Source organism: Panulirus ornatus, chromosome 11 (assembly GCF_036320965.1).
Source record: "Panulirus ornatus isolate Po-2019 chromosome 11, ASM3632096v1, whole genome shotgun sequence".
In the NCBI taxonomy this organism is placed as follows: Eukaryota; Metazoa; Arthropoda; class Malacostraca; order Decapoda; family Palinuridae; genus Panulirus; species Panulirus ornatus.
The window spans coordinates 11,954,037-11,981,593 of record NC_092234.1 but is presented as its reverse complement, the minus strand read 5'-3'; the positions used below and the strand labels follow the sequence as shown (position 1 = coordinate 11,981,593).

The window sequence follows — 27,557 nt, the reverse complement described above, 5'->3', positions numbered from 1 at the left end:
ACTGTCCATCGCAGTCTTAGATCCAACTATTTCTTCACTCCATCACGGCAAGACATAGTACAAAGGACATACTACCTGTTATATAACGGATCACCCAGATTATAAGGTGTCAGAAGGAAGAGCTATTGGAAAAGTAAAGAGCTTATATGTCAAGGGCTGAATGGTATAAGTGGGAGGGAACGGTCACAAATGGGATCACGATGAAAACCCCGGCACGAAAACGAGAGAACGAGTCTGAGCAGCGGCTCGAGGAGGACCAAAAGACACACAGGGAATCCAACACCATCAAGAGCAGTACTGGATTGCTGAGAGAGAGAGAGAGAGAGAGAGAGAGAGAGAGAGAGAGAGAGAGAGAGAGAGAGAGAGAGAGAGAGAGAATTATGGGCAGGAATCCCAAGGGGAGACGCGAGACATGAACACTTCGATACTCTACGATCTAACTTAGGTGATTCCAATCCCAATTACGTTTACTTAAATCCTTTATCTTCAAGAAAATACAGACGTTTACGTTTTTGATCTTTTCTGGATGTTTCGTTACTTGGTGGTCAGGAGGAATGTAGTTCCAATGCTGACTAAATTGCAACTGGTGTCTGACCCTCTGTACAAATGGGGTGTTGCACAGAACGCGCGATGGGCCCAATGGATACGTTCTTTGAAAACTCCACAGAAGTGGGGTTGGTACTAAGGGAGTGGAAGACACAAAGATTCGTACCTCTTTTTCTTTTAAGTGGACGGGAAGAAAAAATATACGCTGGCATCACGGCCAACAATTACTTTTACACTACGGGAAAAGATAATCAGAAAGGCGTTAAATGTTGAAGAAGAAGACGTTTTAAAAAATGTCATTAAACAGTAGAGAAAGGTTACGAGATGCGAAACTTCCTCCAAGCATGCAAAAGCAGGTAAAACGATAAATCAACACACACACACACACACACACACACACACACACACACACACACACACACTGCAACAGGTGGAAGTCATCTCTTTCAACGTTAATCCCTCGAGCAAGAGAATACGACCTTTGATCACGAAGGTACGACCTTTGATCACGTGGGTACGACCTTTGACCACGTGGGTACGACCTCTGACCACGAGGGTACGACCTTTGATCACGTGGGTACGACCTTTGACCACGAGGGTACGACCTTTGATCACGAAGGTACGACCTTTGATCACGTGGGTACGACCTTTGATCACGAAGGTACGACCTTTGATCACGTGGGTACGACCTTTGACCACGAGGGTACGACCTTTGACCACGAGGGTACGACCTTTGATCACGAAGGTACGACCTTTGATCACGAAGGTACGACCTTTGATCACGTGGGTACGACCTTTGATCACGAGGGTACGACCTTTGATCACGTGGGTACGACCTTTGATCACGTGGGTACGACCTTTGATCACGTGGGTACGACCTTTGATCACGAAGGTACGACCTTTGATCACGTGGGTACGACCTTTGATCACGAAGGTACGACCTTTGATCACGAGAGTACGACCTTTGATCACGAAGGTACGACCTTTGATCACGTGGGTACGACCTTTGATCACGAGGGAACGACCTTTGATCACGAGGGTACGACCCTAGAGCACGACGGTACGACCTTTGATCACGAGGGTACGACCTTTGATCACGAGGGAACGACCTTTGATCACGAGGGTACGACCTTTGATCACGAAGGTACGACCTTTGATCACGAGGGTACGACCCTAGAGCACGACGGTACGACCGCTGAAACACAAGAGGATCCACTCCTTGACCACAACGGTACGATTCCTTGGGTGTGAGAGACGGAGGTCAACCTGAACTCTTGACATTGACTCTTACGGAAAGGTAAGGTCAAAGGCCACGTCCATCATACCTAAGGGTCGTATCATCGTCCGAGAGGGTCGTACCCTCGTGTTCGATGGATTATAAGAAAATATTCCCCCACCCCTTCACGTCATCTCACTTACGTCATGTCATGGCAAAGTTAAGTTCACATTTACAACACCAACACCAAAAAGTGCCAGGCTGTAGGTGGGTAGAAGGGGGGGGAGGGGGTTGTGCAAGGTCATCAACGTATGACGTAAGGCCTCAGGTCACGGGCGACCGCCTCTACTAAACACGGTCATGACCTTACGAAGCTGACCACTGACCCCAACAGGTAAGTACAGTGACCCCGCTAATGCTGTAGGAGTGGAATACGTGTATATATCACACGCTGTCATGTACCCAGCCACTGTATAACACCTTCATGTTTATAGTGTCCACCAACAATCAATATATATATATATATATATATCCCTGGGGATAGGGGAGAAAGAATACTTCCCACGTATTCCCTGCGTGTCGTAGAAGGCGACTAAAAGAGGAGGGAGCGGGGGGCTGGAAATCCTCCCCTCTCACTTTTTTTTTTAATTTTCCAAAAGAGGGAACAGAGAAGGGGCCCAGGTGAGGATATTCCCTCAAGGGCCCAGTCCTCTGTTCTCAACGCTACCTCGCTAATGCGGGAAATGGCGAATAGTATGAAAGAAAGAAAGATATATATATATATATATATATATATATATATATATATATATATATATATATATATATATATATATATATATACACAACCCTTGAACACGAAAACACGACCCTAATGAACACAATGGTAGGATCCTTTACCTAAGAAAGTACGACTGTGAACCACGACCCTTACGTCAGGTCAACGACCAGGTCATCATACCCAAAGGTCGTCCCGTCGTGTTCGAGAGTGGTACCATCGTGCTCAAAGGGGTAACGGTTCCGTCGTGCTCAAAATGGTCGTGTCGCCACGCTCCTCAAATCCACATGAATACATTTCCCCCTCGAACACACATACGCAAAACCCTTGCCAAGATATATATATATATATATATATATATATATATATATATATATATATATATATATATATATATATATATATATATATACAGATCACTGACATTATTATCATTCCGGCGAACAGCTGCAAAATAAACGTAATGCTAGACAGATATATAAATATATATATATATATATATATATATATATATATATATATATATATATATATATATATATATATATATATATATATTCCTATAATTCTGTATTACCTAAAAGAATGATGTGGTTAGCACAGTTACTGGTCCATTACGAAAGGGATTTATGCACGAACGAGAGATCTACCACTCTGACATTTTAATTTCCTCAGGTAAATTCACCATCTGGATAAAAGACTGTAAGTTATATAGTGAATTACAAGGTGAGAATCTACGTTTTCCAGTAGCAAAAGATATATATATATATATATATATATATATATATATATATATATATATATATATATATATATATATATACATATATATATATATATATATATATATATATATATATATATGATTTAGGAATATTTTTTGCAGAATAATCTATGCCATAAATTGTTCTCCGATGAACTTACGTTCAAAACGTCCAGTGACTGAGCAAGATCGACACGTACAAAGAAATGTTCAATCTCTCCCTCACAAAAGCCTGGCACACAGCATTCATCCCCCCAGCCACACACTCTGCCATCACGGCGGACGTGTGTTTCCCGAGCGAGATGAGGTTCTAATGAGGCTTGTCCATCTGGCGTGAAAGGGGTAGTCTCCAAGCGTTAGGAGAGAGAGAGAGAGAGAGAGAGAGAGAGAGAGAGAGAGAGAGAGAGAGAGAGAGAGAGAGAGGCACCAGGGTGCTCCTGCACGTATAGCAAAAATGCTGGTGGACCTACAGCACCCTTGGCCACACCTCTCCCTCCTTCCCCTAATTCTCGGCCACACCTCTCCCTTCTTCCCCTGAACCTTCTTTTTTCTTGACATCTCATCTACTTTCACTCTCCCTTCCCTCCACGTCCTTCACTGTCCCGTTCCTTCAGTATCGCGGACTTCACTTTCTTTCACTCCTTTCACATTCACACCATTCTTCTTCATTTCTTTACCATTCTTTAGTTATTCATTTTACCACATGATCACCTACGTTCGCTATCCCTATCCATTCTAACTCTCTCTTTTTTTCCATCCTTTTCCATCTCTCTCTCTCTCTCTCTCTCTCTCTCTCTCTCTCTCTCTCTCTCTCTCTCTCTCTCTCTCTCTCTCTCTCTCTCTCCTTCTTCTTCTTCTTCTTCTTCTTCGTCCTTTCTTTCCTATCTTCTTCACCACCACCCCCTCCTCACCCACTCCCTTTCCAACGCCTTTCTCTCTCTCTCCCCCCCCTTCCCTCTCTCTCACTTTCACTTCATCACTTTCATGATTCTCACCTTCCTTCCCCTCACATTCCCCCCCACACACCTTCTATAACTAACCCCCTTCCCTCCCCTCACTCAACGTCCGTCACTGATTTTCCTACACTTACTCCCTTCACCTTCCGTTCCCTCTTCCCATCCTGTGTCCGACCCTCTGTCACTCCTTACTCTCACCCTTCCTCGGCTCCTCCACCTCTCACTCTCAACCCGTCCTCCTCTCAACTCTCACCACTCCCGGTTACTACTCTCTCCTCTCCCAATCTCCCTTTCCGCCGCCTATCACCACAACTTTTCCTCTCTCTCTCTCTCTCTCTCTCTCTCTCTCTCTCTCTCTCTCCCTACCAGTCACGGAGCAGAACCCATAACTGAAGTGAAATGAGTTTATCAAAAAAAATCTAAAATAATGCCTATGTGATCATAAGACCAGATGGACAATGACAGTAATTGGAGAACGGATATAATGCTCAGAGCGGAAGTATTATGGAATAATGGCAATAATGAACATAGCGACCTTGAACGGTCTTATGGTTGAAATGGGGAAAAATACGGTGGGAAAGGAAGCACGCTAAGAAACGCCAGTGGAATGGCAACAGAGTGGAATGGGAGTGGGAAACGACTGAAGACTGTCTGTGGAATGGACGTTAAGTGGAATGGGAGTGGAAGACGACTACAGCACGTCTGTGGAATGGAAGTAGAGTGGAATGGGAGTGGGAAACGATTGAAGACTGTCTGTGGAATGGAAGTCAAGTGGAATGGGAGTGGAAGACGACTACAGCACGTCTGTGGAATGGAAGTAGAGTGGAATGGGAGTGGGAAACGATTGAAGACTGTCTGTGGAATGGAAGTCAAGTGGAATGGGAGTGGAAGACGACTACAGCACGTCTGTGGAATGGAAGTAGAATGGAACAGGAGTGGACGACCACTTTAGAATGTCTGTGAGATGGAAGTAGAGAAGCAGATTTAAGAACACAGTAGGGTAACAGTCCAGTGTAATGTCAATAATCAAACCTCAACACGAAATAACAAAAGCAATCACTCACAGAAACAAGAGAAATCTCCATTATCTAATATGTCAATATCACCGAAATAATACAAAAGCAATCACTCACAGAAACAAGAGAAATCTCCATTATCTAGTATGTCAATACATCCTTGAAAATACAAGAGAGCAACAAGTCTCTTCTGTAACCCCGGAACACGAGACTTTACCCTTTTAAAATCAATTCTCTCTCTCTCTCTCTCTCTCTCTCTCTCTCTCTCTCTCTCTCTCTCTCTCTCTCTCTCTCTCTCTCTTCCTATAAATTTCCAAGACAATCATCATGCGAGACACGTAAAGATAACTTGCTCTTTCAAAAGGTTGCTTAATGTCACCCTTGTAAATACTCGAACGAACGCGGTGACCAGACCTCGCAAGGTACGATAAACGCAACACGGGCACGATAACACAGCCTCGTAAAGTATGGTGACATAGTAAGACACGATATCATAGCCTCGATAAGTACGATAACGTAACGCAGGTACGATAACATAGCCTCATAAAGTATGATAGCGTAACAAATGTACGATTTCATCGCCTCCTCAAACATAATAACATACCACAGGTACGATATCATAACCAAGTATGATAACAAAGATATGAAATCATATCCTCGTAAAGTATGGTAACCCAGCCTCGTAATGTATGATAACACCGGTACGATATCACAACCTCGTCAAAGATGATATCAACATGTACGATAACACAGCATCGTAAGGTATGATAAAGCAAAATGTAAATCTGTACACCAAATTAAACCACACAAAGCATAATAAACTTATAAAGCAAAATAAACCTCAATAAAGCAAACTAAAACTGTAAATCAAAGTAAAACACTCCCTAAAACAAAAATAAACCTTCTGTAAATCAAAATTAACCCCTGTAAACACTCCATAAAGCCAAACTGAGAAGTCGTACTCAAGGGGTTGAGTCGTCGTACTTAAGAGGTTAAGTTGTCGTACTCAAGAGGTTGAGCCGTTGCACTTAAAGGGTTAAGTCGTCGTACTCAAGGGTTAAGTCGCCGTACCCATGGGTTAAGTCGTCGTATTCAAGGGCCAAGTCGCCGTACTCAAGGGTTAAGTCGTCCTACTCAAAGAGTTTAAGTAGTCATACCCAAGGATTAAGTCGTCCTGCTCAAAGAGTTTAAGTAGTCATACCCAAGGATTAAGTCGTCCTGCTCAAAGAGTTTAAGTAGTCGTTCTTAAGTAAACAGTCCACTACATTTACAAAGCAGTTCATCTCTTGTAAAATGCCCACACTTGCAAAAGATAAAGGCAGCCAGTAGTGTTTACGGTATACCATGTTTTGGTAGACAAACCAGCAAAGTGGTTTACCCCGAGGAACTGGTAAAAAAAAAACTTGGCCAACCCCATCATGTCTTGTTTTTAATCTCTTGAGCACGACGGTTTTGATCCTTGAGCACGACGGAATGATCCTTGAGCACGACGGAACGATCCTTGAGCACGACGGAATGATCCTTGAGCACGACGGAACGATCCTTGAGCATGACGTGCTCAAGGGTCGCACCGTCGTGCTCAAGGGTCGTAACGTCGTGGTTAAGGGTCGTACCTTCGTGCTCAAAGGTCGCATCGTCGTGCTCAAGGGTCGTAAGGGTCGCATCGTCGTGCTCAAGGGTCGTACCGTCGTGCTCAAGGGTCTTACCGTCGTACTGAAAGGATGACTAACTAATATTCACCTTAGTACGAAAATAAGAATTGCTCTCCAGAACTCTCAGCTGAAGGAACCAGGTCGAGTAAAAAGGTCACCACTTATTCTTCTCTTAGAACTAGGCCAAGTAAGGTCACCAACCCTCATATTATTCCCAGAACCAGGCCAAGTAAGGTCACCCCTCATATTACTCCCAGAACGAGGCCAAGTAAGGTCACCCCTCATATTACTCCCAGAACCAGGTCAAGTAAGGTCACCCCCCATATCTCTCCCATTTCTTTTGACAACGTGTCTTCCCATCACCACATGTATAAAGCAAAGGGAAATATACATGTTGAGGTATACTCTAAGGAACACCGTTAAAAAGGCAAGGGACTCTCATACATGCTACCTCAACAGGGACTTTATCTGGTATGTTTATATACGTATAACTAATGACAAAATATCTAAGAATGAGAAATTATCGTAAGTATGTGTGTGTGTGTGTGTGTGTGTGTGTGTGTGTGTGTGTGTGAGTGGGTGTGTCTGTGTGCACGCAAGTGCCATCAAATACCATCCAGCTCAAACGCTTATCTATTCTAACTTTGCGACACAGGAAATACCTGGACACCTCCCCCCCCCCCCCTAACTAAATTTGGGGGCCTGTCTACCGTCTTAGTCAAGACCATTACGAAACGCAGATGCCCACAGACCTCAATCCATTTCCTGCACGGACCATCGGTGACTGAGGGAAGTTAAGGCCAGCTGGAGGGAGGGACAGACGACTGATCCTCTCCTGGAAATTTTGACACCACCAGTACAACAGCAACAACAACACCCCCCACACACACACCCTTACAACCTTCCCCTCCACATAGTGTGTGTGTGTTTCTGGCCTGGATGCCGGCAACCCCTATGTATGTGAGGCAGAAGGAAAAGACACTAATCCCGGGGCCAGGAACGGGAACATGACAGCCACTGAAGTGCTGGCTTGCTGCGCAGGCGTCAGGATCCCTCCCAATGCCTATGCAGAAATGCATCCCGATTATTTTTAAGCCAATGTAGACCATTCCTCAAGTGTGTGTGTGTGTGTGTGTGTGTGTGTGTGTGTCTGTGTGTGTGTGTGTGCGCCTTTGTGTTCTCCTATGGCTTACCTCATCTTAGCTCTCACATCATTGTTGTTCTGCTTGCTCTGTCATATGCCACATCTAATGCCAAGGCTCCGTAAGTCTGCTCACACACACACACACACACACACACACACATAATTATATATATATATATATATATATATATATATATATATATATATATATATATATATATATATATATATCGTACTTGATTGCTATTTCCCGCGTTAGAAAGGTAGCGCCAAGAACAGACGAATAAAACGTTTAATAAATACTCTAATATCTTCATCAAATAATAAAATCACGTCAATGCACAAACGAACAACACCGCAAAAGTTATGATATACAGCAAAGGGTTTCTGATCCTCATCATGAGTTACGAATACACATAAATATATCTCATTTATTCTTCAATCCTTCAGCACCATGTGTATACCGCAGCGAATGTAATCGACCAATCGCTTCCAAATCCCTTCCGACCGAACCAGATGGCTCGTGTGTGGTAAAATGAGATGCGGTTCTACAAGGCAAAAATTCCTCGCCTCTTTTTTTTCCGTATCGCAGTTACGATCTGTACGTGCTGAGAGATGTGTGCGTACCCTAGTAAAGAAAAAAAAAAAAAAGGAAGTCTCAGTTGCACCCAAACGACATAAACCAGCAGGGGACTGGTGGTCGAATGCCAGTCACTTGTGATGACACGTAAGACCATTCCTGTAACTCTGGATAATCACATGTGGCTTGCGCCCACACACACACACACACACACACACACACAGGCGGGCCTCCATAGTGTAGTGGTCTAGCGTTACTGACCATGAATCAGAACGGGTCCGCCCGGCGTCTAGCCCGTATGGGTTCGAATCCTGGGTTAGGCAGTCGACCGACACACAACCCAGGTGTTCATCCTCCTCTCGGGGCTAATCGATAACTGGGTTGGTGTGTGTGTGTGTGTGTGTGTGTGTGTGTGTGTGTGTGTGTACACATATGGTAGTAAAGACGTGGAACATATATAGACAAGGTTAAGAGACGAGGCTGCACGAATGTTAAAAACTCTCTCCTCGAAACACACTATTCTAGGCTGAAGAGAAAAAAAAAAATACGAAAAGAATGAAATGAACTCATATCATTTCACATATACTCAAAGTATTGAAAGAAATAGTGATATTCTTTTGCAACACTGGCCGGGCTCAACATAAACAGGGGTATTTACCCGTTTCTTGTGTCGAGGAACCTGATCAGAGCCCGCATGATTCATCACTTTCCAGTACCACTTGCGTGTTTTCAATCGCAAGTTGAGCAAGACGAAAATTTACGACGAAGCTCGAGGTTAACGCCTTCAGTACGACGACGGTACGACCACCGAGCAGGCACGACGGTGCGATGCTTCAGTACGACGACGGTACGACCACCGAGCAGGCACGACGGTGCGATGCTTCAGTACGACGACGGTACGACCACCGAGCAGGCACGACGGTGCGATGCTTCAGTACGACGACGGTACGACTACTGAGCAGGCACGACGGTGTGATGCTTCAGTACGACGACGGTACGACTACTGAGCAGGCACGACGGTGCGATGCTTCAGTACGACGACGGTACGGCTACTGAGCAGGCACGACGGTGCGATGCTTCAGTATGACGACGGTACGACCACTGACCAGGCATGACGGTGCGAGGCTTCAGTACGACGGTACGGTCCTTCGGCATGACGGTGCGACGCTGTAGTACGACAGTTCGACCCTTGGGCACTACGTTCTGCTTCTCGAACACGACGGTACGTTGCTTGAGAACGATGTTACGATCCTTGGGCACGATGGTACGACTTTAGAGCAGCACGATACTACAATCCTTAACCAGGATTGTACCAACGATATGCCCAACGAGTTCGAGGCCAGAGGAACAAATATCATACGAGAAATGATGGACAATTTCCATGTGTACAGCAACGTTAACCATCTCTAACATAGTCTGGCCTTAAACAACTGAAGCTTCGCCTATCAACATAACGAGAAAAAAAAAAAATGTTACACAATGTTACCCCAAGCTATGGGATTCAGTAGCCGATCATTCCTTCCTCCTCTCATACCTCAACATATCATCTAACTTTCAGTTATCTTTAACCCAGTTTCTATATCTAGTGGGGGGGTGGTGCATTAAAAAGTATAAATACGGCGACCAAGATAGGTGGCAGCCAGGAGTTGCCAATCTTAACGTCTTGCATCAACATTTCAAAAGAGCGGAACGATATAGGAACCAAGAGAGGACTTTCCTCCATGGCTCAGTTGTCTGTTCTTGGTCCTACCTCGCTGAGGCAGGGGATGGAGAGCAGGTATAACAAGAAAATAAAAGTCTAAATCGTCACAAAGACGAGTTTCCTTTGTTCTTCGAAATAATCTAATTTCTCATACAGAAATTTGACTTTTAAAGTAACGGTAAGGTAATTGCTTCGTGATCGAGCTTTAAACACCATTTCACCTTACGAGTACACTCCAGAAAAAATTACATAAAAAATTATATATATATATATATATAATCTATGAAAGAATTCAAACCTATTCAACAGTAGCTGCTACACAACGAAAGATGAAGAAGGAAAGGAAGAAGAAAAGAAGAACGATATGAAGAAGTAAGAGAGGAAGAGGAAAAAAGTAATCATAAAATAATAAAGCAATGCACTTTTACCCTGCAGTCATTGAGTTCCTCCACCCCCAACCCACCGAAAACCTAACCTTGCCCGCTTGCCAAGGAGTTTTCCCCGCACACACGTTCACGGTGAACCTCAAAACTCATGCGACACTGTTGCTTCCCAGAGGCATTTCCGTCCCCATCCCCTCCATTCCTCCCCCGCCGCCGTCCCGCCACTCTCTTCCCTTACTCCTCTTACCCCACCCCCCAACCCTCACCTCACCCCACCCTACTCCCTAACAGCTGGGTACCGAACCCCGGGGCCACCTGGACGTGGCGGCAGTTGAGCCCCAGACGCATGATCTGCACCTCATACCTTCGTCACAATCAGCGTCTGGCAAGACAACTTTAACGGTCTCTGTAAAATCTAAGTAGGCGAGGTTTCCCTAAAACAATTCTAGGTCCTCATTACTGCGAATGTTCCAGAGGATAGAATATGTCATGAGAACATAAAACATTACTCTAAAATCGATTTTGCGATGAAATATCATTACCTATAACTTGACTGCAAGGTCTTCAGCACAGTACCAAATACTGCTAATGCTAGCACATGAATCTTAAATAAATGTACCGAAAAACCACAGCTTGAAATATCACGCTGACATCATCAACGGTCATCTACACCAGTCATTTATAACAAGAATTTTTACCCAATACACGTCATTCATTGTTCCATTAAAAACATATATATATATATATATATATATATATATATATATATATATATATATATATATATATATATATATATATCAATTTACACGTGAAACAGCAAAAAGGCAAACATAAACAGTCGAAGCCAGTGAAGCCAGCGGAAACCGGGCAGCCTGGCGCCATTACCAGTGTAACGATGCGACCAACACATCCTCTGCCGGACCTGACCTGAAGACGCTACCACGCCGGCGCGGCGCTTCCGCTCGTTAGTATGCGGGAACTACAACCTCTCTGCTTGCTCTTGCATGCAGACGACTCCTGCAGCGTACTTTGTTCCACCAGTCTATACCTCAATGTCCTTTAATTCCACAACTTTGGCACGTCGAACTTTATTTCATTATATTCCTCTTATTTCAAGCCTCAATGACTGTATCTTTTAAAGACAGAAACTTCTTCACCATGACGCTTGGATCTGATAGCCTGGCCGTTGACAAAAATTCAAGCCATCATACCGAAAGGTCGTATCTTTGTGTTAGCGTCGCACTGTCCTACCAAGGGATCATACCCCTCTTCTTCCATCATACAGCAGCTACCAGTGAATGGGGATGAATTCTTTCATAGATTATAATCGCAAACATTTTATCCTTTTGTGCCTCCGGCAGAGCAGAAGCTTCGTTGGAAGGCAAACTTTGTGACACTGAACGCACTGTAACCTTTCAGTAAGTCAAACTGTTTTACTCCCTTTCTAACACATTTAGAAAATGCAAAAGTACTGGAAGACAATACATTTCAAAATAATTAATCAATACCAATAACATCAAAAGAAGATGCTGCAACGGAAGGTAGCCACAGGAAAATTCCGTATGCCTCTTTAAAAATGGCAACTAAACCTGGTAGGTTTGGGATAGCCAGTCGTGTGACCAAGATTTTATTCACTACACTGCAAGCAACCAGCAACCTTTTCTGAATATCTAATTAGCCACATGTCTGCACGAGGTAAAATCTAACCTACTAAAAACGTGGAATTAGTTGAAGCAGCGAGAACAAGTTAGGTCTTAGGGACTCATACAGAAAAAAATATAGGATCAAAAATGTTTATCCCCGCTCTCCCTGTAGTTCACTGACACAGTGAACGCTGACAGTATACAGAAGTATAAAAAGTAGAAAAGTTACATGGGATAGGGTCCCACGAATGCAGAACTCTTGCAGTACAAATAACTACAAGCAAGATAAAACTCTACATCCCTCAACACACAATATGAATAAATTACATGCATACTGAACTGCTGATCGGCTTCATACTTTAAATGTTTAATACTACAGGAACACCACTGCATTAGTAAATGCATCATATATTTTCTGCGGAATATATTTCAAAGTGGGCAAGGAGGTATCTATAATGTATGTGTTCTCTCCTTTAGTATCGACTGTTTTCACAAACATAAGAAGAACGAAAGAAGGGGCCTTGAAGCGAGTTGAGGCAGCGGTGGGGTTTGCATGGGGTGAGGTGGAACATTTGCATGACCCCTGTATACGCCTGCACAGCAGCAGCTGTGGCCATTACCATCATCATCATCAGCCAGTCGTATTATGCCGGATTTTACGTATATGAAGTACAAAATTTTGAGATCTCTTTTCATCATTCATATGCTGTATCCACCTTACTTAAGAGATCGTTTAAAGTATCTGATAGCGGTATAATGTGAACAAATGATGATTTTAGAGTACGTGATGGAAGTGTAGTGTTGTGAAAATTAAGTGGACGCGAAGACGATGCTAGCCGATGTAACCGTTAAACCGTTCTTTTGAAACGCGCCTGCCCACGAACCGCGTTTTTTCCCCCAGTACGGTTTATCTCGGACACCAAACTTTCAAAGACTGTTCTGCCACTTATCTAAAGCATTATCATTTCTTCTTGTCAGTCCCATAAGTTTAACCATAAGTTGTATCTGGTGTGAAAATGTTACCAGGTGGAGTGGTAAAACAGCGTTCATCCTGGGTAAAGACTGACGCCGTCTGCCGCCCGCCCACGCGCAGCCGACTCCCGACACTAAACCGGCCACGCCCTCCCCCTGCCTCCACGCTGACATGGCCCCGGGATAGAACCATTAATTTCTTCTTTCTTCCCTTGTCCCTGAACACCACCTCTCGTACTGGACACTGTTCTATGCAGAATTCCTTTGGGACAAGGTTATACAGCTTATTTGACTCAATACCCTCAATCAAGCTAAGGATTCCGACACAGAATTGGTAAATAGACGTTGCCTTCGAGATATCGCCTTGCTCACTCCGTCATAGATCACATATGAGGAGCCTAAGTGTGTAGAACTTTACAGAGATCTGGAAACAAGAAATACAAGTGCTGCCCAACGGTTTCCAGAGCAAACTTATTGGTTGCCGTTTCTGTGTTTGCATTCTCGCATCGCGGTATCTTTTCAATTTTCGATTTCCATACTATTTTCCAGCTTATCTAGTACGACTAAAAAACAATTATTTCTATAATGAAAAAGCCCGGCTAATGAAGACCGTGAGAACTTGGACTCGAACTCTGGGAGAGCTACGAAATGTCTCCTAAATGGAACGTGAATCCTCTTCTTCCTGCTTACACCCTCCTGTGTCAGGTTGGGAGTATTCCCACACTCTCGACGAAACTTGGCTGATAAATAAGAGCCTTCACGCAAGTCTGTGTTTCACCATATTGAAAGCCGTCCTTATCTCTGTTGACTGAACACCTTAAGTAAGAAAGGTTCGCACCGTCGTGGCCAAACGATGACAGGGTGTTCATCTACTGCACAGCGTCCCCCTGAGAAGGGGTAAAGCCACTGATGTTCACACAAACTACTCCTCAAGGGGTTCCTTTCGAGACCATCCACGCTCCATCACCAGCGATCCTGCTCCCAACATGAAACCCACCACTCACCCCCAAACTCCCCAACCCCCGACGCCCTCACGGTCCCAGAACCACCACCACTACCACCCACATCCTTCACCAGCCAACTTGCAGTCTCGAGACGGCACGGAGAGAGAGCACGTGCAGGTTTCCGGCTGGTGAGGGTTTTCACGTCCCGATGACCGGAAGACATGGGTGGGTGCACCTGGCTACCCCCCCCCCTACCCCCATCCCAACCATCCCTCCTCCTAAAAACCCACCTACAACCTAACTCCCCCACCTCACCCATCCTCACCCAGCTCGCGCGTCCCCTGACTTATTACCCAGCGGCTGAAGATGTAGTTTTGGGCGAGTGGCGTGGAGGTTGCTTGGGAAGCATTCGGTCTCAAACCATATTTCTATTCCCAGCATGAACACGTGGGAAGATGAGTGTATTACCTATGATCGAGGGACAGCGATTTAAAAAGTCAATCACGTCTACTGGCAGAATAATAAAAAAAAAAAAAATCCCTTCACAGAAGAGAATTTCGTAAGAGTGCATCTCTTCCGAACACATCTTTATACCTCTCATGCACAACGGTGCGACCGTTGCGCTCAAAGGGTTACGATATCAATATTTATTAAACAAGACGAGTAACTTGAGATCATGCGATTGGGGGGGAAAAAAATACAAACACTAGCAGCCACCTGTCGGCAACCTCTTTCCGTACATTGGCCCACTGACCACATCCGTACACCGCAGCCGAGGCCTGTCCCTCCCATTACCACCAGTGAATAAACGTACCGCATTTTCTTTCACGAGAAACTGGACATAGAGTTAGGAATGAATCATATCTACATATACTCATTACGATAAGCTTTTACTCTGAATGAAGCGACCTCGGTAAAACACAGTGTCTCATTCATGATATAAACATCGAAATCATAAAAGAGCTCGTTATCAAAACCACAACACATTCATTTGCCCCATATGATCGAAAAATCCCCTGCCACCTCAACGAAATTTTCCCCTGCACCCCCAGGCAGCCATAGCCCTTGGCGACGGACAAAGATAATTTGCTCCATCTTTCCTATTCTCAGGCCCGAATCCCCGGGCTTTGTCCTGATCGTCCACCATATCTAATTTCTGCCCCGTTTCCGGAATGAGTTGCTCATAGTCTTTTCTTCTTTGGCTATTGCTTAGTTGTGGTAAGAGTCACGGGTAACTTCAAATGTAAATCGGTTGATTCTACGGTTTACGTAATGTTCGCAAACTTCAGACTTGTGAACATCCCTTCTTAAAGACCTTTTCGCTCGTTTGCTCGGCTCAGTGTTATCTGTCAGTCTAGGAAACATGAGAAACTTGTTTTTTTCATATTACAAACGGGACACTACTATTTCAGATACTTAAATTCCTTTGGAATGCACAGCAAGAGGATCCATAGTTCCAAAAGGAATTTACGCTTCTGGTATCATCAGTGTGGTCGATAAAACGTATGTCACTGCTTTTAAAATGTATGGAAAGTACTGATAAAACTCAGCAAACAATATAATAGCATCCCTCATTTACTGCTTTCTACGTACCTCAAGCCCCTGGGACAAACTGGCTCTAGGGATCCAGAAACAAGCCATAATTCCGTTGGTACTTTTGTTTACAGGTCAAAACACTGCTCACGTTCAATTTTTATTCAGTCCTAGCCAACAACACCTAATTCCAAATTCGAGCATTGACAAGGAAGGTTTAAATCCTCTTTAAATCTACCTCAATCGAGTCCCAGTTAGATTAAAACTTTTTTTCCGGCAATTCTCTGTTCAGTGCTTTTGACTAGTCGAGTTTATTGATCACGCCGTTCACCTTGGGAAGCCAGGCAGCCCAACCAACCCCCCACTCACACCGTCCTCGCTCCCCGCCAGCCACCACGCGCACACCCTCAACCCACAACCCACAATTACAACCAACGATCAGCCTTTCAAACCGTCATATTTTCACTCAGTTATACCGCTAAAATGATGTCCCTGATCTGAAAAAAATTCCACTCCCCGTAAAACTATATAAGGCACATGAAGGGATTTAATACATTGATATATATCCTTACAATTTGTTTTTATTCCCTCTATCCCAACACGAGTTGACATTATGACCCATGCATTACAAAAACTGCCAATAATCTGCTTAGCGCCTTGATAATAGTATGATCAAGCAAGCTCAGAGCAGTGCATAGCAAAGACACACTCCACCCCAACGATAGAAACACTTCCACCCTTCACAACCGTTCCACAAGGCTTTTGCTAAATTAGATACAAAGTTAAGCCTAGAGGAACATGGTGGGTGTATTTTTCTACACTCAATCGTCTCCACCCCACCCCCACAAAGTCCAGTTATCAGAAGTATTCGGCAGCACCACCAACCTGCTGGCCGGACAGGTTAGTACACAAGCCCACCCTCCCCACACGTGGGATCGACTAGTACCCGTAAGCAATCAATACTTGTGTCGAGTCCACCAAAGCCAGGTAACCCCCAGTACACATGGTTGCCTTTAATGGCCGACTTGCTCCCAGAGTAACTAGGGTAAGTGATGCCATGAGCCATCCTTTTCCCTTATCTTTCATAACTTTGCTGGAAACTCCCAAGTGGTAGTTTGACGTATTTGGTAGTGATACTTTTGCCAGTAAAATCTTCGTTCAGACCAGCTTAGTTTTGTAATTCAAAGTCCAGTAATTGTGGGATTTGCTTAAACGGATCCGTATAAAACTTCATATCCCACAAGGGCAACGAAAGTAATTCTAGAATAACTAATTCTTTGTTACCTGGGCTACTGGTCTGTCACACGATACACCACTTTCCCTACCATACATCATACATCACACGCGATACACGGAAATTCAGCGTCTCATGGCTGCGCAGTCTATACTCAAGTTACAACTGTACCCCATCACTTTACATAGACAAGGCACTATGATTAACTGTGATACGCTCAAGCCAGTTATCATGAAAATATATGTTTAAGGCGAAGAACGTAAATAAAATACAATATCACTTAGGGGTGGCTCCAACGAGAGCGAGAGTTCGAGTTGCCAAGTGTAGAATAATGGACTATAATGCGTGCAAACTCTCCTCACCCTGGTAGCCTCACCAGCAACCCTATGTTAACGTAGTTCCTATTCACTTGATAGTTTGTAAACTACCTGGTCTATCTTTGTTTCAAAAACTTGCTAGTTTGCAGTTTACATTAAAGTAGAAACAGTCGATAATGTGATCCAATTCACACGCATCAGATAAGCATACATCTATTTCACTTTCTTACACATCATAGAAACAAAACAGTCTCGTTCCCTCATAATGTCAAAATCTAATCCTTCATAATATCCTAGTTACTTCCAGTTATCTTGCAGCTCTTGCTAAACAGATTGTCAGCTGGTCAAGTCTGGTATCCGGCCACTAATACTGCCACTGATTGGCAGTTTTTACACCAACTATGACGGATTTCTCTCCCCCAACATGCACATGGAAACATATGTAAAAAATACTACATTCAAAGAAATGTGTGAAGGGAGGTGAATGTAATTTCATGCATGGCACATGTTCGAAGTCTTAGTTCAAAGTTTAGAAGGTACAGTTAGTCTAGACGCCTAAGCATAGACATACCCTTCAATGTATAGCTTATGGCCTAAACGTATATGCAGCCAAGCCCATACCCTTGATGAGGATAATATAATTTATAAATAAAGGGATACCATAGGATCCTCAACAAACACAGAGCATCAATCCTTCTAGATCACCTACACATACAACTGTAGTTTGTACTGTACTCATGTATCTAATATTAAAAGTCCCATTTTATCTACTAACGATTTTCCTTCCTCCATTGTTCGCATGGCCTCGCAACGAATAATTGTGCCCAGTCATCGCAGCTATTGTGTCATAGTTCTGAGGGTCTCTATCGGCAGGACATTGGCGCTTTCAGAGCATCTGTACCGTGAACGTTAGGCCGAGACAAAAATAACCGGACTGAAAGACACGGGGTGGGGGTTGTGAGAAGCCACGGTGAAAAGGTGTTGAAACAGCTAGCCACTCCTGCTTGTGACGGAGGGAGAAAAAGCACTGAAAGATTAACCTCCTGAGCACGACGACTCTTGAACACAACGGTACGGCTGTTGAGCACGAGGGTACGACTCGAGTACGGTGGTACGTAGTCCCTTGTGCGCTGTGATACGACGATCCAGGAGCACGGCGGTCATTACGACCCTCTGAACACGAATCTTAAGCAAGAGTACGACCCCCCCCCCCCCCCAGTTGAAGCTACGATACGGGTAATGTATCCATCCTGGTCTGCGACTTAAAACATTAAGGGTCACTGCAAATAGGATGAGGCGTCATATCCAAGGATCATACCGTCGTTCTCAAGGGGTAATTTCAAATTTCTGGGATTAATTTTGCACTTGCCTATATAACTTTCTCAACTGAGAAGGAGTTCGCTCAATCATTCTGCATTCTTAGTAAATTTGGTTCACAAAGGTACGGTAAACAGCAATGAATGCAGCGCCATGATTCATTCAGGTCATTTATTGTTTCGAATGACGTTTGTCTGTATGACAATGAGTGCTCCGGTTCGAGAATTTTCAAGATTTCGTGTTTGTTATTCTTATTCATTAATCAGTCTTACAACTGATTCACAATGACAAGAAAGGTTCACCATCAACACTTTTACAGTTCACCATCTTTCTCCTTCTCACCTAATCCCCCCCCCCCCCCCCCAAAAAAAAATACATTATGAATAACTTTAGGCGAGTTAAAGATTAGCTTCATTATCAGGAGTGATACAAGGGTGCCAATTATCAATGTGTAAAGAGCATTTAAAAGGTGAATAACAAATGAATAGGAAGTACTTCAACCTTAAGCACAGCAGCAACTCTGATTTACAGACAGTTGGTAAACAATTTATAAAAGTCAAACGACACTTGTGAAATCCATCGTTAGGCAGACGTTCCACCGCAGGGAACAGGTCGGGAAGGGTAGGTTAGCTGGCAACTTGAAGACATTTTTCTTCAAATCTCAGTGGAATACTATTGTTATTATTATCATTGTCATCATTATTATAACTCCAAGAACCCCTTCATGTGGCTCCTGCGACTTCGAGGTTGCGCTTCACGTAGGAGCGGGGTAAGCCTAGCCCTCGATCAAGCTTACGTCTACTGGCAACAATATAGCCTCCCGGAGGAGGTGGCTTCTCGAACTCGCGGTACTACCACTTCCAGGCGGAGTCCAACAAAACCGCTATAAGGAATAACTTTGGTGGAACTCGAACACGCCCAGTGAAACCCGCTTCATTGGAGCAGGATTACCCTCCCATTACGTCAAGTACGCGATCGCCTAAGGTACCAAGACAAGGTGGGAACTCTAAACAACAGGTGACAAAACCCCTTTGTGTTGTGACTTCAAATTCACGAGAAAGAAATCCACAAACGAACATTTTTTTTTTTCAAATCTCTTTTCCTGCTGAATGAAACAGGTTTATATCTATTTCTCTTTGTCACTTGTTCTCTCTACTATTCAAATTTCTACTGAAAGCTAAGTAAGTGTTAGTTGGTCCATGATACAAAAAACACCAAAAGAAACAAGTTCAATTCTAAATCTAGAAAGTACAAGAGATTAACTGCACTACGTAAGTGCTGCAATACCTGTAATACACATAAACAATTTGACTAAACTTCATAATCATTTGTAGTTGCTTTATTAGGGCCAAATTTAAAGTCCTGATTAAAGGGTTCTTTTGTTTACTTGTTAAAGTTTGGAGCAACTCTTAGTTCTGCTTGTTACATACGAAACACTATAAACAGGCATGAATGAGGGGGTACTTGGACCATTAAAAATAATATTATAAAAAAAACCATTAAGAATAATCTTATAAAATAGCCAAAATTTACCGCTGACATGATATTGAAGAATTGAGGCAAAGTATATTCAATTTTGGGGTGATGGAAAGTTTTATGTCTATGTAAAGATCTGTAACGTGAAAACTATCCCTAATGATCGTTCGAGTATCTGTCATTTGAAGGAGAGCAAAGAATATTTATGAAAGGTGCACACGTGCAAGACTACGTGGAACTGTTGCTACCTACCTCTTGAGATGTTTCACTCTCGCACTAGCTCGTTGACAAATCCTAGTTCACTCATTTCTTAAGAATCCTGATATACAGAATGCCGTGACACTGAAGCAATCAATATAAAATCAGTGAAATGTTTTCATGTCTTTCACTGAAGGTTCTATAATGATCCGTTTTCTGTGCGAACTTTCGATTTCACTGTAAATCTCGTTTCTCTGGTACAACGGTCAATTCACATATCCATATAAATCTGTGACAAATACAATCTAGAGGCCATTACACTTCTAAACAAAAATCGAACGTGATATACTCTAGCATCCAACAATAGCGGAATAAGAATGAACACTACGAAGTTTTCCTTCAGTGAGGCGAGACCGTGGGCGGAGAGACATACACCCTTGCTCACTCCACTGCGGTCGGCAGGCAACTGACAAGTTCACTCCTCGGAGGCTGGCTTGACCGCACCAACAATGGATTAATGGACCAATCGGGATCATTGGTACGAGATACTTCGCTGTAATTATACTAACTGGGAACTTTAGGACGTACCTCCATATTTTCTTAACAGATGTCTCTAGTTTTCTGCTGGTTGTCAACTGTATATTGTGATACCAAATAGGACAGCGCGAAGGACAAGACATCACCGCTTCAAGCATGAGTAGTAGTGATCTCAACTTCCTTCTTTAACCATGAAACAGTTTATACCTATATGCCAAATCAACATAAAATGGTTTAATGATTTGAAGACACAGAGTCCGAGATCCACGCTGAGGCTCTACAGACATTTTTAATACCATGATCTCTTACTACGTTTTGTTATGAACACCCATATTGTAAGCATTACTCACAAAGATAAAGATTCGACGACTTCTTTTGCGTCTTAATCTTCAAAGGTCAATACAGCGCGAAAATGTTTTCATAATTATAATAACTTTATTATTGCGAACTTACTTTATATTTTCGAAGTAACAAAACTGTACATTTCAAAAATCATATGAGGCAATTAAGAGTAAGAAAAATAATTGACGGTATTGCTATCAAACTAATAAGGCAATAAACACATTATACTGGGGAAAAAACATAGACTACGCAACACAAGGCTGTCGTAAAAAGCCTGGATTCTTGTACTGGAAAAATTAAGGTAAAGTGGATTATGTGCAACATACTAAAAGATATGGTAAATACAACTAACACAATTTTACCGACCGACATAAGTGGGACTGAACATCTGGCTAATGCAGTAAATATAAATTGTGGGTGATAATACCATCTTGTTTTCTGTAATCCATGATGGATTTGTAAGTCCACATACAGTAATATAATGCTAGTTATGGCTCACTCGTAGACACAAGCTTTTGAGGCAAAAATGTTAATCAAATAAAGAATTCCGGTGTTGTGGGGAGGACAGTAGTGCTATAATTACCTCATCCCCTCAAAAAAGGTATTTATTTTCTTACCCTACTCCAAGGACATTAAATGAAATGATTTCGTTCTAAAACAATGTATCTAATAACTTTATAAGAAAATGCCGTCTATCGTCATACCTTTTGTAATTTTAAGAGCAGCATTTAAAACAAGGACAGCTTTAATACTGCACTGTCACTTTAATCAATAATCGCCATAGTAATAAAATCCAGTCATCGATAATTAAAGCAAATAATTACGATTACAGGCCACTTCCGTGGTGTAGCGGTTACCTTTCCTGACCGTGACACATTCAACGGGCCGTCCAGGGTCGAGCGCATAGGTTCGAATCCTGGTTACGGCAGTCGGTCCACAGTCAACCCAGCTGTTCACCCACCTCTAGGGGATGGTCACTAAAACGGCTACCTGGCCCAGGACAATATATATATATATATATATATATATATATATATATATATATATATATATATATATATAGTTGTTGAGATGGCTTCATCAGGTCCTCAGTCTTGGAGTCATCACATCCTGCTACACTGCCATCATTTAGTTATGGTTCTTTCTTCTTTCCTACTTCCCTAGACTGGCACCTCAAACCAACACCCCCAAGCCCCTATCCCATGCTCCGCTGCATCTCCCTTACGATCTCTTCTCCCTTGGCTCCCACATTTTCTTTACCATAATATGTCCCTCATGCTCGTAACACCTCCCTGCTTACGCGAGCGTACCACTACGACGACTCGCTCCCCTACTTACCACCGCACGGGAAGGCACCCCCTCACCCCTCCATCCCTACCTGAGCGCACCCCTTCGGCTCTTCCTCCCTCCCACCTCAGAGCGTAACTAATAAGGGACGGGGGTCCCCCACCCTAAACCCCACCATCTGCTTACCTGCCCGCATCCCTTGCGTCACTCCATTCAAAGTTTATCCTCCGCATATTCCCAGAATCCCCGGTGAATCATCAGCCACGCAGGTGATCCTATACCAGAAGGAAGAGGCTAAATCGCTTTGGCGGTCAACGACTTTCTAGATCAACTAAGCCAGGTCCTCAAGACTCCACCCACACTCACTGAAAATGTGGTCAAGTTGTATGAACTGCGCAAATGAGACATTCATTTGAGGAATAATTGAATAAATTAACCAACAATTAAAGGGCATACAGTCAATAAAATAAAGCTTTGTTCTCAGAAAGCCTCGTTTCCATACTCTGAAATACCAAGAGACACTTATGTAGATGAAGAGCGAACAAGTGATTACAAAACCGCGGATAAGCAGATATCTTGCTCTTATTAGCACTGTTAACTACGTTATGTATGCCTATAAATATACAGCTTAGCATGGAAACTCAGCATCTATTATCATGACCCAATGGAAACTCATACTTTCTATACAAAACCTATCATTCCGCTGCTAACACATTATAGGTCACCAAGGAGATAAGTTCGTCACAGACCATCAAGATTCGTGTCATCTTTTTCCCATGTACTTCCACATAGAGTCAGCTGTAAAATACCTTGTTTCATTCTGTAAATTGTGTAAGACTGGTCGTTTTTCCTAGTGGTCTTACCAGTATCACTGTTTCTAAATGCAGGGCTAATTTCTTCAGGCTTTGACGTTACCCGATTTATTTCTGACAACCAATTGCCCTTTATCGTTTCTGTTCTACTTAGCGCTCTCTTAATTCTACAAACTCTTTATTCGAGTCTAATTAACAACCAATAAGCCAAGGCATATTCCCAACTTAGTGATTACATCCAACATACATGGCAGGGTTTCCGTACCCTTACATTCTCCCATTTAGTGTTAATCTGGAGCAAATTATTAACCATGTCTGAAACCAAGGCGATCATGACTTGCATTTCACGAGTCCTTCACACTAGAGGTACATAATTTTGTCGCCAAACGATTCATCTAAATAAAATTTTGTACACTACTTACCACACTTCGCCGCTCTTACCACGACTAAAGACTAATATTGTCATCATAGCGCCGACTGGACTAACTTGCATTTCTATTTTTTCCTTGTGGATCATTTCCCCTCCTCAAGCGATGTTTTTGTCTTTTGAGCGTATGGTTGTTGAGTTTATCAAAGACGGTATGGAGTGCATACATCCCCTCTTCCTCTGTGATTATCTCTTCATAAAGTCCATGGTTCAATCACTCCTGCCTACTCTGAGGCCATTCAGGAAAGGAACTTTTGAAAACTCTTTCCTTCAACTCCCATTCAGCTTTCATCTCGTACCGAAGACAACAAAAGCAGGTCACCTGCGAGGCAAGTCATTCCTTTCTTCAAACAGAGTGCTACAACCATCATGTCTTGCTAGAACCGAGTACAGTTTGTAGCTTTCTTAGATCTACTACTGACAAATAAATTTAAGCAAGCGAGACATTGTTTAGGGAACAGAGGTCGAATTGTTTGTAGATGATGCTAAGGGATTACTGTTGTCAGCTACGTTTCGTAGTATTAATCATTTCATAATCTATGTTCTCCTGATAGCCACTGACCAAGGAGGTACAACCGACCCGGGTATCACGAGAGTTAGTGACGGCTGCTTAGTGAGCCAGCACTTCAGTGGATGTCAATATCTGCTCTCCTCTGACCCATGTGGCAGTCATATTCTTTCTACCACACCTACTACACATGGATAGTTGGCATCCCGTCCACAAACATACAATCTCTCTGTCACACAAAACATTTGGCAACACTTAACTCACACAACTTATTCTTCATAACTCTCGATTTTCTTACAGTAAGCGTTATGCACTACCCAAACCTTTTGGCAAAACAGAAGAAACATCAATTAGAAGGAGGAGGTCGGAAAATTAGGCAGGAGCTTTCGGTAGAAACGTTAGGCAGAAGTAGGTAGGAACACAGGCAGGAGCATCTGGTACTGGTAGTAAGTTGGAAATTCAGGCAGGAACATTAGGTATAAATAATCAGGAACATTAAGTAGGCGCCTCTCGAAGCACCATACTAGAGTTGCCCTCTGTTAATAATGGTGAGGCACTAAAGCCTAAGAAGTGACACTGGAGTTCATCAGTGCTGGAGACTCTTGCTGTGGTCATCACCTTGAGGGAGTTACCATAGGAATGGGCATCAGTAATATAAAGAGATAGATGGATGAACTTTCGGCATATCAAGTTCTGGACACAAACTTGTACTTATCAACAACATTTACAATAATCTAAATCTTAACAATGAAAACTCACATTTCCATATTCTTCAAGATTACCTTTATAGTGAATGATAACATTCTTTCCTGAAATCATTACAACAGATCCCTGGCGAATAGTATGAAAAAAAAAAAAGAAAGAAAAAAAAAAAAGATCCCTGAATTATCAAAATGATGACTCAACAAAGTGCTCACCTTGTTAATATAACATCCATATTCCCAATGCTGTTAGCTTGAGATTATAGAAATATTTCAGATTCCTGGATATATGGTCATCCATAACTGCAGATCTCATCAAAGTGGTGGGAGATTGGCCCCATACTGAACTTTCTAACTGTGTAAGAACCATAAACATAAATGACATTAGATTAATACATATAAATGAAATTTGAAATCAGCAAATCTATCAAACTAATAACAACTGTAGCAGTGACAGGGTTCCTAAATTAAGTATAATTGAAAGTGAGGCATCAGACTGACAACAAACCTTCCTATACAAAGTGAAAGGTTTCTTGTAGGAAGCACTTACTGTCCATGTTCACTTTTGGAAAACCAGACACAAGCTAATGATGTGAGTGAGTGAACTCAACATTACATGTATTCCACCCCATATAAATAGGGATATACTGTAATACACTTAATAACTAGAGTTCATCTTCACAGACATGTCAATTGAAAGCCAACTGTTAACAGTTAAAACATATTCAACATACCCAATTCTCTTCATAACTTTGATAAACACGTCAATATCAATGAAAATTATGCTGCTTCACTTGAAGATACCTGTATCAATATACCAAGGACAATCAGAGCAAGCAAAATATGGTAACTAATGCAGAGATGGATAATATGATACCATTCTCCTCATATTGTGTTTGAAGGTATCCCTTGACACAATGTGCTCAAACTTAGGCTTTATATGAAATTGCAGTTTACAAACACATTTTCTAAACTCACAATAATGACAGTAGTAGGATCACACTTAATATTCTTGATAGCTACCATATTCCTATAACCTACAAATGCTCTAAAACTGCTGCCAAATTCACACAAATCATCAATAAAAGACTGAACAATTCATAGATATCTGAACATTTTGTTCTATCTATACATCTATCGCCCTTACACTTGTATACATCTACACAAGGTGGATCTAGTACATACAGCCTCTAAGACAATTTCCAGATTCTCTATGTACATCTTAAGTGAACGAACAAACGACTCCGGACAATTATGAATCCTACTTTTTGTTCGACTTTACACTCTAAGTTAATTCTTCTAGAAAGACTAATGTTACATCATAAATCCACCCTCATACACTTAAAACACATACAGCTAATTAAATAAATTTTTCCATATCTTTCAGACCTCTCCATTTATACCTTTAACCATATTGCCATGTCATCTCATACACTTAATACATTTTTTTTTTTTTTTTTTTTTTTTTTATACTTTGTCGCTGTCTCCCGCGTTTGCGAGGTAGCGCAAGGAAACAGACGAAAGAAATGGCCCAACCCACCCCCATACACATGTATATACACACGTCCACACACGCAAATATACATACCTACACAGCTTTCCATGGTTTACCCCGGACGCTTCACATGCCTTGATTCAATCCACTGACAGCACGTCAACCCCTGTATACCACATCGCTCCAATTCACTCTATTCCTTGCCCTCCTTTCACCCTCCTGCATGTTCAGGCCCCGATCACACAAAATCCTTTTCACTCCATCTTTCCACCTCCAATTTGGTCTCCCTCTTCTCCTCGTTCCCTCCACCTCCGACACATATATCCTCTTGGTCAATCTTTCCTCACTCATTCTCTCCATGTGCCCAAACCATTTCAAAACACCCTCTTCTGCTCTCTCAACCACGCTCTTTTTATTTCCACACATCTCTCTTACCCTTACGTTACTTACTCGATCAAACCACCTCACACCACACATTGTCCTCAAACATCTCATTTCCAGCACATCCATCCTCCTGCGCACAACTCTATCCATAGCCCACGCCTCGCAACCATACAACATTGTTGGAACTACTATTCCTTCAAACATACCCATTTTTGCTTTCCGGGATAATGTTCTCGACTTCCACACATTTTTCAAGGCTCCCAAAATTTTCGCCCCCTCCCCCACCCTATGATCCACTTCCGCTTCCATGGTTCCATCCGCTGACAGATCCACTCCCAGATATCTAAAACACTTCACTTCCTCCAGTTTTTCTCCATTCAAACTCACCTCCCAATTGACTTGACCCTCAACCCTACTGTACCTAATAACCTTGCTCTTATTCACATTTACTCTTAACTTTCTTCTTCCACACACTTTACCAAACTCCGTCACCAGCTTCTGCAGTTTCTCACATGAATCCGCCACCAGCGCTGTATCATCAGCGAACAACAACTGACTCACTTCCCAAGCTCTCTCATCCCCAACAGACTTCATACTTGCCCCTCTTTCCAAGACTCTTGCATTTACCTCCCTAACAACCCCATCCATAAACAAATTAAACAACCATGGAGACATCACACACCCCTGCCGC

The 27,557-nt window shown here is 42.7% G+C and overlaps 1 protein-coding gene across 1 annotated transcript in view; it reads right to left on the bottom strand.

The window, feature by feature from the left end:
* The window catches only part of LOC139751281 (uncharacterized), a 224,838-nt gene extending 203,994 nt beyond the window's left edge, over positions 1 to 20,844 (bottom strand). Inside the window, exon 1 of the mRNA XM_071666597.1 lies at positions 20,428 to 20,844. The gene's annotated coding sequence lies outside the window, so the exon portion shown is untranslated. The remainder of the gene's footprint in view (positions 1 to 20,427) is intronic.
* Positions 20,845 to 27,557: the final 6,713 nt, after the last annotated feature.